The 14,887-nt window shown below is 49.9% G+C and overlaps 1 pseudogene; it reads left to right on the forward strand.

Moving 5' to 3' along the window:
- The first annotated feature begins 959 nt into the window (after positions 1–959).
- On the forward strand, positions 960–10,521 carry LOC106003735 (annotated as a pseudogene).
- Positions 10,522–14,887: the final 4,366 nt, after the last annotated feature.

Raw genomic sequence — 14,887 nt, forward strand, 5'->3', positions numbered from 1 at the left:
CCGGTGCGGGGCGACCCGAGCTCCCGGAGCGGGATGCTCCGGGAGCGTCCAGCGACCCTGGGCCCGCGCTGGTCTAGAACCGTGCGGGAGAGAGCGAGAAAGCCTGCTGCGGGACCCAATGTGCCAGGCACTTACTGGGACCGAGGACGAAGCGGGGGGTCGGTCTGTTTGGCTGTCCAGACCTTTCTGGAGTGGCGAGGAACACGGGGGGGTTCCTGGGCTGGTGACTCGCCTGTTTTCTCCGTCTCACGAAGCCCCACGGAAACTCTCTTAGCCCGGCCAGGCTTGACCCCCGGGTTAACTCCCGGGTGCCTGTGACAGCGGTGTCCTGGGGGCTCCGTTCTTCCCGGCCCCGCCTCGCCTTGCCTCGCGGCCCCGCGGCCAAGGCCAGCTGAGCTAGGCATCACCTCGAGCTGCCCCAGCGCTACGTCCGATTTGGAGAGAGCCCCCATGTCGGGCTCAGAGGACTTCAGTGGGTAGGCTGGGGCTTGTTTTTAATAAATTCAACTGTTAACACGCGCGCCCGCACGCACGCACACACACATTTTGGGACTGTCAGCTACTAAAAGGGACAACGGCCCAGAAAGGTGTAAATTCACCTGGTGCCTATCCAATTACAAAACTCTTAGCCCCACACAGAACAGAAGTCTGCTCTGGAGGCCCGAGCGATCGCACTCTTGTAGGGCGCCAGGTTAGGGGCGAGAACCGGGAGTGCTGTCGCCGGGGCCGCAGGGGCCGGTGCCCAGCCATGCCCGCGGCGCAGCAGCTCCGCCAGCGCGCTGAGTTCCGGTGCCCATTGTCCGCCTGGCCTGCTCACCCACACCATCATCGTTGGCCATGACCTGTTCGCTTCTAAATTCTAATACCCGTAGGCCACGCGGAGCTACCTCCAAGCGTGCCAGGCCCGGCACTCGCGCCAAGTGGCTCACCTCAGCTCGCTGCGCCCGCCTTTGCCCCCGATGCCAAGTGCCGGGCGAGAGGCGGCGGGTCAGGACGCGGACGACGTCTGCTCACCTCCAGAAGCCGACAGTGGGTGCCTGCGGCGTCGCTCGTCCAGCCCTGGGGCTGATTTAAATAACTAATAAGCTCAGAGAAATTTTACGAGGGGAACTTTTCCTTTTAGTATCAATAAAGCCTAGTAATTGGGTTCGTTGGTTACCTAAGCTCGAGTTTCCTAGTCTGTCTCTCTCCTCTCTCTCTCTCTCTCATTCAAAAGCAACGTTTAAAAAAAAAAAAAAAAGGCAACTGTGTGTGCGTTTGTGTGGGGTGTGCAAGTGTGAGTATGTGAAAGAAGTTGTTTGTTTCAAAAGTCCTTCTTCGCCGGAAGAACAATCGTCATTGTCGCTGTGCGGTGAAGAGTTTTGAAAGGTGAACTGTTGTTATTTCAGAAGAGAAAAATGTTGACAATAATTCAAGTCTAACAACACAAGTATGAAACAAGGGAGGGAGGTTTCTAAAGATTTTTCCTTTTGGATGTGACAAAGACATTTGCAGTGCTTCCCTAATAGTTTGCATTTTAATTAACTTTTACTACGTTTTGACTTCAACTCCTGGATGGTAGTGGTATCTGTTGTTTTCAGTAAAGACTTCTATACTAGCACGCACTCTAAATTTTTGTTTAAATTTTCTAATCTTTTTGAAAGCATGTTCTTAGTCATAAAGAATCTTTCCACCTGGGAACCATGCCTCCATTTAAAAATATAAAAGACCTTTCATGAATAATAACTGCAAATAGCCCATTCGTTTGTGTCCACGGAGTTGTTGGCGCCTATACAAAATCTCAAAAATCTAAAGGCAATCTAAGCATGTTTCTCTCCAATCTTATATATGTATGTATATATATACATATATATATATATATATATGTTTTCATTTGCTATATGGAAGTAAAAAAATCTTTTAAAAGACTTTTTCGAAAAGCATTATGCTAAAATTTAACTGAACTTAAATTCCCTACCAGATACAACATAACCAGTGCCTGCCAACGTCAGCCTAACGAAATGAAGAGTATTTCTGAATCAGATTACTCTTGGGGTCAGAAGCTAGTCAATGAAAAGCAATGAGAATTCAAGTTTGCAAACCGTGGAGGGTGGAGGAGGCAGCTCCCCAAGTTCCCAGGAACACACCCAAACCTGTGCGCTCATATCTTCAGTGTTTACATATTATGGAGAACTTCTCCTTCTCACTTTTAGTTAGAAAATCCATGAGCTCCCCTTAGATCGTCTGGTTTCAGGCTGTGAGACCCAAAGTCAGCTCGAGGGTCCCTTTCTGCCAGGTAACTTCCGGAGGCCCCGAATTTTTCGGAGGTAGACCCAGCCCTTTGCATATTCCGGGCAGAAAGGGCGTCTTGCGGGCCCTTCCCAGCGCCGCCACTTCCCCAAGCTCTCCTCTGCACCCACAGGCTGATGGAACCAGAGCGCCTGACCCTCATCCAGCTCCTCAAGATCGCGCCAGCGGTGTCAGCACTTGGCTGAAGAGGGAGTGAACCTTGGGCTATGGGTGTATACGCCCCGTTTCCCGCTTTCCCAGAGGATTACAGACAACTTCCCTTCCCATTTGCTCGGGCTGAGCTCCTGTTCCCACCCATCCCCTGCAGTCTTGCCCTCACTAGGCTCCGAGCGCCCCACCATAGGGCTCCGTGCTAAGGGCACTCACCGCAGCGGCCCCTTGTCCCCCACGCTGACCACCTTAAGGGAGGACGTGTCCTCCCCGCGCTGTCCTCCGAGTGCCAGAAGTCGAGAACAGTGGCAGGGAAAGATGGAAGGATTGGGAAGGAAAGCGCAGGGCTGAGTGGGGTAACTCAGAGCCTCAGCGTTGAGCACCTCAGCCTCCCCAAACAATCTGGGGCCTCCCCTTCCCTCCCCGGGCTTCCCCCGCGGTCTCACCCTGGTCTGCGGGTCCCCATGGAGCTGCTCCATCAACCAGGTTGTCCCCAGCTTTTAAGGATCTCCCCTTACCCCATACCTTCTAGCTGATTCGAGTTTGGGTTTCAGTTAAGCTGTTTTCTAAGGTCGTAGAAGCTGCACTTTTTTTTTTCTTTGCCTCATTTACACTCCTTTCTTTAAAGAGCATCCCTCAAGCCTAGCTTCTGCCAGACCCTGTGCAATCTCCTAGAGCTCTATGTGCAAGAGGAGAAGTGATTTGTCTGTTTACAGCAGGTTTAATTAAGACAGTTATGTGCCGTGAACTCTTCAGGCCCCAATCAATGCATTTTGATTTGGAAAGTCAAATAGAATCACATCTTACTCTTGCGGGTCCCGGTTGCCTGCCCAGGCTGGCGATAGATGCTGTTGTCCATCTACACCCACCTCACGGAACTGAACAAGTCTCTCCCACAAATCTAATCACCCTGCTTGTCCCAATGACCCCCCCAGTTGGGTCTTTCAGCAAGAGCAAGGCCTTCTTGGTCTGGGCAAGAAAGGCTGAACATACGGAGCACTGCTAAAACCTTTAGCTGAGGAGCCTGGCCCTGAACTGGATATTGCTTCCTGGCTACCAAACCGTTCCCTAGCTCCATGCCCTAGTCCTCTGCTCTCCTTGGCAGAGACAGCCAGAGAGGCAAGACTTTCCTTTTCCCTAGTTGTGCATCCATATCCTATCTCCCCCCAACTCTGACTTGGGTGCTGGGCTACAGCAGAAGCCTCTTTCTAATTTGTCGTCATCAGAAACCTCAGACAACTGGAGTGTAAAACTTTAAGGGCTTCCAGGGATACAATGACTTCAGGAGCTCAATGAAAGGGGTGTGGGGAGTCTGAGGGTTAGGGACAGGGACGTCTGACAGACGTCCCAATTTGCCCTCCTGAACTTTCCTCCCTTGGCAGCCGGGATGCCCTTAGCGTGAGCAGTTATCTACCCGCCCTCCTACCCCCTCCCAATCCGCTCGCTCGCTCCCCCCTCCCAGACTTTCTGGAATATCCCACCACTTTTTCAGCCCTCGAAAATGAAAGGGGCTAGTAAGCGTGTCAAAGGTCGCTCAGCCTCCTCCCCTCCCCTGATGTTGTCCAGCTACCCAGGACTCCCGGAGCCAGAGCCCTGTGTTGCCTGCCCTACTTGTCCTGACACCTTATGGGGTGTGTGCATCTCATCTGCTCCTCTCCGTTGCCTGCGTCCATCCCCCAGGAGTAGCACCCACGTTGCCAGCCCCCACCCCCTGTGGTTCTGACCCCCAGAAAGCTTCGGACCCGCCACTAACTTCATCATAACATCTATAATCGATCCCCTTGGTTTTCGGTAGATTTGGAATCCAACAAGGGTAACCATAAATATGTAGATAGATAGGATTTGGGGGCTTGAAACATTCTGAGCATGTTGGGGGAGGTGGGGGGCAGTCTCAGGGGAGTTGTCCTGAAAGCTGATGGGAACAGCGACCTTTGCTGCTGCCAAGGCCTTGACGGGGTCAACTTTGGCAGGCTGTATGTACTAGGGCTCCCAGGACAAACCCCCTCCTTGGCCTCCTGCACAGAGGACAGAATTAGGTTGGAGAGTTGAGTTTTAGGGGCCTTTTTTAAAAAATTGTTTTTATTTCCGTAAAGGACTAATGCCGGTACTAGACGGGTGCAGCATTTGGCCTCAAAGTAGCCTGTGACCCCCCCCCCCTTGTCAGGCAGCAGAGGGTGAGTGTCTGGCATTAGCTCCGGTAAAGCTGCCTGGCAGGGCTTTGGGCCTTGGCATCCAACTGAGGCCCAGTAACCCCCATAATGCGTGCATCTTGCCTGGGGTGTTTGTGTGTGCCTGTGGGTGTAGGGAGAGTTGGGCTAGTGCTGTATTCACCGTGTCAGCGCCTTCCCGCGCTGAGGCTCAAGTGTGGACGCAGTGGACGAATCCATGAATCAGCTCCACAGCAGAGGGGTCGAAGAAACACCCATGTCCGTTAAAAGGGCTGTAGGCAGCTGCGGATGCTGCCCCCCTCCCCTCCTCTGAGCAGGCGTGAGGTGGCCCGGGAGCCCTGCCAGCAGCCCCCGCCCCTCAGGCGGAGCTGGGTCCTGGCAATCTCTGCACTTTGTCATCACGCCCCAGTATTTGACATTCGCAATTATCTGCAAATACCCTGATCGGTTTGTATATGAAACACTTTTTTTCCTGCCTTAAGGTTGGAATCTGGTAAGTTTCAGACAAGTGGTTGCGGGGGGAGGTGACCCGGGGGACCGCAGGGGACCAGCCCAGTGAACCGGGCTCGGCTAGGTAGGCGACGGGAAGGGACGGATATGCATGTCGCCCCCTCCTCCCCCATTCCTGCTCAGATGCAAGCCCACACGGAGCTAAGGAAGGGCCAAGGCCGCGACCCTCCGGTCCTCTTTTGAAAGGAGCGCCCCCTAATCCGCGTGAGAGAAAAGGTGAGAGGGGAGCGGAGATCCGACCAGAGGCAAGGCCCGGAGGTTAATCATCTTGATAACCGGAAAGGGTGCTGCCCGGCCTGGTGGCTGTCCCCGAAAGTGTCAGTCACCAGCTCTCGACCCGGCCGCAGAAATTACCTGCTCAAAAAGAATTTCCAAGGAGCCCTCCGCTCGGAGCTCTCCCCGCCCGCTGCCTGCGGGAAATAAACCGCGCCCTCGTTCGAAGGAAGCGGATGCCCCTTTGACCTTCCTCCTCCCCCAGACTGTTCCTAAATCCAGAAGGGCCAGCTCCGGGATCTCTCACAACTCCTACATCGCAGCTTCGGGGCTACCTGCCCATCACACAGCCCGTCTTACAAAAAGGAAAAGACAATACACAACAAAAAACAAAAAGTGGTGATGGGGGGGCGAGGGAGGATAAAGGAGTGAAATTACAAGTCTGCGTTTTCCTACTGCCTTAGGAGCCCCATCCTGGCTCCTGGCTGATTCCAAGGGCCTGGAGCCCACAGACCATAAGGCCAGACCTTCCTCGTGGGAAGTGCACATAGCTCCAATGCGCCGGGGCACGGCGTCTGACTGGCCAGCAAGCTCAGCTACTTTGCTACGGGTATATTAGCAACTTTAGAAACACCAAACCGTGCAGGGAAGCGTCTTCGCACTCAAATTGCAGCTCTGCTACAGACACCGGGCTAAGTTGCTTTTCCCACATATTACTCACAGTTTCCAGGAAAGTGGGAGGAGGAGCAGGTTAGAGAAAGGTGGTGGTTGGGGGATATTGCAACACCTTCAAGAAAAATCAGGGAGGGGGCTGTTATAAAGTCCGTCTTTGTAAGAGCCCAACCTTCAAAGCCTTGGTATATTCTGAAAAGGAAAAGGGAAGACAGAAGCAGGTCGAAAACGAATCTCTCCATCCCCCAACTCCCAAACCCCCCAGAGACGCCCAGCCTAGTTCACCCCGACTGCATACACACAGTGTGTTGAAAAGACATCAGTTTTCTTGGCTTCTGCTGAGTGCAGGCGGGCAAGAAAGCACCGGGGACTGGAGAAGGTCCTTACAGTCTACCCTGGTGCCCTTGACCTAGGGAGAGCCCCACACTGGAAAGGCCGCTGAGATCGGAGCTGAGGTCACCTTCTCCACTCTCAGGTTGCAAGGCCTGTGACCCTGTGCCCAAGGCCTCCCCGGGGAGCAGCCTGCCACGCGGGAACATTGGCCTTCCTTTCCCTGGACTCCTTGGAATTTGGTCTGAAGTGGGGCCGACTGCGGACACCCACCAGGGACCTTAGATGAGGCCCTGTGTCAGCCGTAGATGCCAAGACTGGGCATAAGGGCCTCAGGAGAACCAAGCTGGCCGGTTTCCACCAGGGTCAGGGGGGTGGGTCACGACCTCAGAGGTGCCAGGTGGTGGGGTGACACCCACTGCGCCTCCTGCCACCTTCAGGACAGCCCTCCGCCTGCAGAGAGGGCAAAGGCAAGACGCAGTATGACGCATCAAACCTTCACCCTTTTACAGTCTTTTTTTTTTTTTTTTCGTGTCCTTATCTTTGTAGATGCGTGTATGGCTGCTATATTCCAACAGCTTATTCTACACGAAATGCCCCGAGGATTGGACCAGACTTCGCAGATCCGGCTTCCCAGGTGACCGCTCTCAGGTATTCTGCTCCCTACCCGCGGTCGGCGCCCGGAAGAACCCAGGGCAGAGCCCACTGTGGCAGGACCGAGAGCCGTTCGGGCCCAGCAAAATCCTCCTCCTCTGAACCTGCGCCAGAGCGGCCACCTCGGCCGCGTTCCTGCGGCGCGCACCCTCAGCGAGCGGGCGTCCCCGAGCACGTGCAAGCATCCCCCCCACCCCCTGGAAACAAATTCGCCCTGCGTCTGTCTCCCCAAACGGCTTTGCCTTCGGGGCTGTACTGGGACCCAAGACCGGGGCAAGAAGTCGCGAAGACAAGGGCCGGAGGCTGGAGGTCTCCTCTGCTCACCTTGACTTGAGACACTCGAAGACCCCAATTAACTATCGATTGTATCAGGGCCGACGGGTGCAAAGTGGCTGCGCCCCGCAGAGGCACTCGCTCCCCGAATCCGGGTCTCCAAGGGCATCTGGTGTCGGGGTAGACTGCACCGGCTACCTGCAGCGCGCGCGCAGATCCCGGGCGGGGAGAGGGCGCCGTGTCACCGGACGGTCGGTCGCCTCTCCGGGGGTCGGCCCTGACTTTGTTGGTAACTTAAGAAGCGCCTCTGAACTCGGGGAGCGCGTGTCGGGGCACCTCCCTGCACGGTCCCCCACCCCCTGCTTTCCCTGGCCTCGGATCTTACCATCCCGCCCCACCCCCCACACAGCCCCGCCCGCTGGAGGCGCACGGCGGGCCCCCGGTTTACGGAGCCGCCGTTTCAGATGTTTATTCACAGTTAATTGCTTATGCAGGAAAATGCTCGTTACCCGGGCCGAGCGCTTCCGCCCTGGGCTGGTGGACCCCGCCGGCGGCAGCTCGCGGATCCCACCCGCGAAGCCGCGAAGGAGCCGGCGGCAGGGAGGCGGCTGCGTGCCACCCGGGGCCCGGCCGCCGGCACTGCTCCGGACTCCCGGTAGGGGGAGCACCTCGGGCGCCAGGCCAGCCCGGGTCCGGGCCGCTCCGGTCCGCCCCGCTGCCGGCCGCAACCCGGACCGCGGCGGCCTTGCCCCTGCGCTTCCGCCGAGCCCTGCGGGCCGGGGAGGGAACGCAGGGCCGCGCCTTGCTCCTGGGTCCCGGCTGTTGCACAGCGAAGAAGCTAGACAAGACCCAAGTATATTCTTTAGGTCCAAATATAGTCAAGGAAGTTTGTAGGTGAGGTCACCTCCTTTGACCATATCCAACGGGAGGAGAAAAAACATTGCCGTGGTTAAGAACTGTTCCTGAGCTCTTAATTTTTTTTATACTTTAGGTGATCTAATCCCTTCTCATTGTTTCCAAGTCGTCCAGGAAGCTTTTAGATGGTCCTAGCACAAAACAGCATCTCAGAGGACACGTTCCTGCAGTAACAGCACCAAGGAGTTCTGCCCCTTCTGACTGCATGCACGTAAGTCAGGGCTCAGAACTTTCGTTTTAAGATATGACCAATGTCTAGAGAACACCCCGAATCCAGGGCCAAGGGAAAAGAAGTTAGCTGGGCGGTGAACCCACAGACCACTCTACTGTGCCCCGCGGGGTCGAACACCTGAGCCTGAGGGCCAGATTCTTTCTGGAGAAGGTTCCCCGGGTCTGCAAGCTCTCCTTCCACAAAAAGCCATCCTTCCCACCGGAACCCGCAACTCAGAAGGCCAGGGCATCAAAGGTCTTCAGACAGAATCCTAGAAGCAAAGAATTTCACAGTTGGAAGGAAACTTAAAGACCAAGTAGTCTAATGATTGTAGTTTACTGGTGAGAACTTGCGCTGAGTAGAGACTAGGCACAGATTCACACTCGAGGTGAGAAAGCCCCCGAATGCTGAGGTGAGACTAACCCTCCTTTTCTGACTCTCAGTCCAGTTCAGTTTGGACCAGAAATGCATTTTTTTTTTTTTTGCTGTTGTCACTATCCTTGTCATGATTAATATATTTGCACATATTTAAGGGTTCTCAGTAAGACATACTCCTTTAATAATATTGCAACAATAGCAAAATCTGCCAGGTCTATGTGAAAAGAATATTACAGTTGATTCAAGGGAGGTTGAATTTTAGAACTGAAGTTACATATAGCATTTGAAGCATTTTGGGGAGAGACTAAACAAAATAGTTTTATCCCAACTTAAGAACATGGGGTATATGCAAATATATGAATGAATGAACAAAACAGTACCAAAAAAACAAAACAAAACAAAACAAACAAACCAGAATGTCTGGTATTATAAAGGCATTCTTTTTTTAAAAAGGCATTCTTCTAAGTTGTGTAATTTACCTCCAAAAAATCAGAGCTAATTTAGTGCATTTGTTTGTTTATAGGGTTCGAAGGTATTAAATTCTGATGTCATTTCTAAGGACCAAAGGGAAATAATACATATATTTCTAAAATCAGACTTGAAAAAATAAAAATCTAATTTCTAAGAAGTTGAGTCAGCCACAGTAGAATTTTTTTTTGAATAAAATATAAGTCTAGAAAACACTCCCCACTGGGTTTGTAATAAACCCGGTGATATAAATTATATGCTATCGTTCTCTCCACAATTTATTTTTTGATAAGGTCAACATAAACATTTTTATTTACATGGACACTCCACAATTCCTTTTCTGTATCTGGTTCAAAAAAGCAAAGAGATACATTATCAAATGGAAATGTCTCGGTCTCTTTCCGTAACTCATGTCTGATCTTTAGCAAATGGCGCTGTGATGTCATTGAAATGGGTATTGGACAAGGTACCAATTGATTTATTGATTTCCCTTCTTCAAAGTCCATTGGGAATTAGGGAGAAGAAGGAAAAACATAGGTTGGCTGAGATGTGCAATATTTATACTATCACACACATGCAAACATTTATTTGGCTGATAAAATTGACAATTCAGAAGCATCGCTTACAGAAATTCATAAAGGAATGACACAGAGACCACTCAATTGATCAACTTGCTTCTCCCCCACCCTGTTGTTTTATTCGTCCTTCCAGTTTCAACCTTACAGAAGTTAAAAAAAAAAAAAAAACCAGATTTCGGTTAACCTCTAGACAACAATGGGAGCTGGAGGGATAAGGGAGACTTGTTGGGGTCCGGAAGGAAACAGAACAGCTGCATTTGCATTCAGATGCAACCTCATGAATCCTGCTCCAGGGCCCTGACAGCTTGGCAGGGTCCCCGAAGCCTAGCACTTGCTGTGGATCTCGAAAGGGGTTTCCGTGGTCTGAGGGTTCCAGTGACCTCCCACCTGGGAGGGGCTGAGACCTTCCTGTGGCCTACACCTGCGAAGGTTTACAGCCGATTCATGAAACTAATGACAATCATGCTGCTCTAAATAGTGACAATATTGCTGCTCAGACTGTGTTTGGTTTCGCAGGAGAGGATTTCAAAGCCAGACTCCTTCCAGCCTTAATCGCTGAATCGGTTTTTGAGGACAAAGACTTTTAATCCAAGTCCCGCTAAAAATGCCAACTAAATCGCTTGGAGAAACTCTATATTGTAACATTTGCCTAGGAATTACCACACACAACAGTATCTACAGCAAAGCTGAAAATAAATGAATAAAAACAAATCTCAGACTTCCTCTCCCCTGGCATTCCTTATGGGTGAATGGCATTGAATGACAGGGAAGATTTACTATCATGCATCCTAAACCCAACTGCGTATTGGCTACTTCGTTTTTCCTGTTCCCTCCCCTTACTCCAAGAAAAATTGAACATCTTTGCCTTCCAGAGCTTTCTATTCATTTAACTCAATCCTCTGGGTTTGGCATCATGATCTAGGTAATCCCTGCTGGCTAAGGTGAATCGACTTTTTCTCTGCCTTGTGCTTGTGGGAGTGAGCGGAAGGATATGGTGAAGCAAGTCTCTCTTGCTGGCCACTCTAGAAGAGGGGTGTGCTTCCAGAACATGTGGTTCATTTTGCTCTAGTCATGCCCCCTCTCCCTGAAGCTGGAGTCTAGAGATTCTCCTCTCCAAGAGAAACTGGATGAGGATGGCAATAAAGAAGGATCTGGAACACTGCCTACATCCTCCTCAGAGAAATCTCGTGTCGAGAAGATGTTGGGTGTAGGAGTGTAATGGAGAGAAAAGTAAAACTATGACCACTTTTAAGGAGGTTATGCTAGTGTGGGCTTGAACCTAGTGCAGAAAATGCTTTCAAAAATTTTTATTTAGACAATAGTATCCATCATCCTACAATGGTAAGTTCACTAACTATTGAACATTCTTAAAATCTAAATATTGGGGGGCTATGAAGTAGTGTGCTTTGGGAATTTTAACGTATATAGTAAGTCAATTCTATCTTTGCTCTTTACTAGCAGTGAAACATGGGGAAAGTTAACTCACCTTTCTGAACTTCATTTTCCCTATCTGTCAAATGGGCATAAAATCAACAGCTACGTCATCAAACTGAAGATTGAATGAAATACAGCATATAAGTTGCTTAAAACAACTTAACAAATGTTCGCTGTATTCTGACGTGGGAATGCTGATCCTGCTGTCTTGTCAGCTCATGTTGCAGATCACTGAAGGGGACCTCGAACTTGAAGCTCAGATCACGTTATTCTCTGAGAACCATGTCTTAAGATAAAATAACACAGGGAACCTTACATGACTTCATCACCAATGAAGTTTTTCTGAATTTTAGAAAGCATTTCCTGAAAACACTTTCATCAGCTGCTCTACACTCTGTCCCTACACCGGAGGCTCCTAAGCTGGGCAAGATGGGTAGAGATGACAAGGACTATCTACCCAGACGTCACTTCAAAGCCTTCCACTCAGGGGTCTGCTCAGGCAGGTGGAACATTTCATCACACTGTCCCTCAGGTGTGACATTGTGTCAGTTCAGGGTACAGTAAAAGAGACTCAGAGACCATGTCCTTTGGTCTTTGTTTGCTGCTTCAGGGACACACAGTGTCACACCAAATGCGGAGACCCCTTAGGATGACTCAGAGAAAGAGGTCTCTTACCCCGCCGCATTGAATTTGCCCAGGAACCAATGTTGTTTCATTTGGTGATGGCCAAGAAAACGTTGCCATTTCCCTGTTACAGTCACCCGATTTTATGAAAGGGTCACACCTCGCTAGGTTAGGCAGTCTTCTCCGTCCTGCGTACACATTCCCATGCTATGCTCTTTGTGGTCTGATTTTTCTCTGGGCCGTGTTCTTTCAGCTATACCGAGAGCACCAGCAGCCCCAGAAGAGGGCGGTGGGAAAGCAGAAGCTTCGGGACCAGCAACGCCAAGCCATTCCCTCACCTGTCTGGAAGACCAAATGCAAAACGGCGGAATTATGCTTGAAGCCTCTAAGGAACTTTAGCAAAAGTAGAGCAGATGGTAGGAGTTATGGCCAAAGACCCACTTTCTCCCTCTTGTGGCTTCATGTCTCTCTTTTTGAACGTTTCTCAAAGTCCACACATGAAGCCAAACGAGTTCCATTTATGCAGACTCGTTCTATACCTGGCCTACCACTGCCTTTGACTTCAGACGTAGGTATTAAAATGCAGTCGTGAGGCCCAGGAAGAGAATGTCAGAAGGAAAACACCCAAGATGCTGTTCTGTCTAGTTCTCTCTTTGATTCCAAGTTTTGTTGCTTAAGAGCTCAGCCTCGTTATATACATCAGTTTGAAGCATTCATACAATAAAATTTTGATGCCCTTCCAGACCGTGTTCCCTCCCACAAACCAAACATAAATTGATTGCTCTTCTCCGGTCAGTTCTCTACTGCAGCTTAAGGGAAGATGTCATCAACGGTCTGGGGACCCTTGTCCCAGATGAAAATCCTCGGGCTCTTTGGGTTGGGTTGGGTTGGGTTGGGTTGGTTTATTACAAACCACAGCTGACCTGTGGAGCCCGGTGTATTAACGCTCTCTTTCCCTCCCCCTCCTGCAAAATAGCCATTTATTTTTATATTTTCTATAGATCGCTTCAGTCCCAGGGAAGGGAGAAGGAGAAAGAAAGAGGAGTGGATAAGGCTAACAGCCACCAAACCGGATTGACTGAAAGGCTCAGGCCTCTGTTGACATCAGGAACCCCCAAACCCAGGTCACTGAACCATTTCAGTTCAACAAATACAGGGGGAAGTTACCGATTTATACATCCTTCAGCTTGGCTATCCTACTTCAAGGAATAACTACAACTACAAAAATGATAAAAACAACTACAAAAATAATAGCCATGAATGTTACTAGGCACCTCACATGTATTATCTCATTTAACACAGTATTGGACGACACGTACTATTATCATCCACTTTTCATTTTCAAAAGTGAGGTCAGAGGGATGACTGGGTGGCTCAGTCAGTTAAGTGACTGCCTTCAGCTCAGGTCATGATCTCTGGGGTCCTGGGATTGAGTCCCACAAAGGGCTCCTTGCTCAGCAGGGAGCCTGCTTCTCCTTCTGTCCCTCCCAACTGCTTCTGTACGCTCTCTGTCTGACAAAAAAAATCTTTAAAAAAAAAGTGATTTCAAAGTTAAAATAATTGGTACGAGATCACATTGCTTAAGAGTGGGATTTGACTAGTAGATCCGAGCCACTCAGACTTCCTATCTGGTTCTGTCATCAGCTTAACAGCAAGAAGTGAGAGATACGTTTTTATGCATGTGACCTTATTTAAAGGTACTGTTTAGCAAACATTTTGAAGTGTGTTTTCAGGCCAGGAATGGCCCCTGGCCCATCAAAAAAATGCACCATGTGCACCTTCAAAGAACTTTCAACCTAAGATCAACTATTGAAAGGAACATAAGCTGTTAGACCACGTAGATGGAGGACAAGGGTAAGCAAACAGATCTTATAGCCAAATATGGCACATGTTCATGTTTTAGAGGGACAACTGCAGAGGCGTAGCCTATTTGGAAATCAGGGCTTGGAGAAGAAGTGATCACTATCTCAGTGACAGTATTTAGGGCCTGCTTCTTGGAGAAAGGGCTATCTTTGATGCTGGCAGAATTGAGACAAATCAACAGAGTTCTCCACAGGGGTATGGACAATGAGGTTCACAACCTACTAAGGACATACAGTGGTCTCACCGGGGGCAGAACAGCCAACAGGAGTCATGTGGAGAGTGACCGGCAAGTCCAGGCAGAGGTAGTGTTTTCTAGGACCTCACAGTCAGCTTGTTGCTGATACCCCAAACTCCCCCCATTAGATTTTGGTTCCTCTGCATTCATGATTACCTTCCTTATGAAATCCTCCTCCAAATATTATGCAGGAAGGATGGCACAGTGATCTGACACATGGGCAATCTTTCGGTTACAAAGTGAATAAAGCTCTCAAATATGTATCAGTGGGTTATGTAGATTATGTGTTCAGAACTACGCCCGATGATATGAGGAAAGCAAAGAATTTGGAAGAGTACCCTCGTCCTCCAAGCACTTGGGATTCATTCAGGAGACAAGATTTGCTCAGGTAAAAGACTTGGCAACAACTAAAAGGGCGTCAGAAGGAATGTGGTATAGACAAAATAAAATGTCACGGAGGTGACAGATGGGTTTCCGAGTTAAGTCCAGTAAGGTGATGTGTCAACTAGACCTGGAAAGACGGCTGAGACTTAAGTGGGCTGGGGGCACAGAATGTGGCAAGAACAGGAGCTGCCGCAAGGAAACAGTACCACTCTCCACAGAAGGACTGAAGAAGGTACGTTTGGTAGCCGAAGTAGGACCGCCTCTGGAGGCCTTTAATATTCCCCAAAAGGAAAGAGACTTGATGAAGAAGAAACGAGAGCCACACTACTCCCAACGTCCCCCCTTCAACTACTGAGACATTTAAACCTGGCCCTATCTTTTCATTATTATAAAAATCATACATATTTCTTATAGAAGCATTTAAAAACACATGTAAGGAAAACCACAGCTCAGCACAACAACGGAAAAGAAAGAGTTAAAAAAAAAAAGAAATATAAAACATCCCTAATAACTCTATTTGGTAAATGCTGAGGTAAAA

Source organism: Mustela putorius, unplaced genomic scaffold (assembly GCF_011764305.1).
Source record: "Mustela putorius furo isolate JIRA1106 unplaced genomic scaffold, ASM1176430v1.1 tig00000275_pilon_pilon_pilon, whole genome shotgun sequence".
In the NCBI taxonomy this organism is placed as follows: domain Eukaryota; kingdom Metazoa; phylum Chordata; class Mammalia; order Carnivora; family Mustelidae; genus Mustela; species Mustela putorius.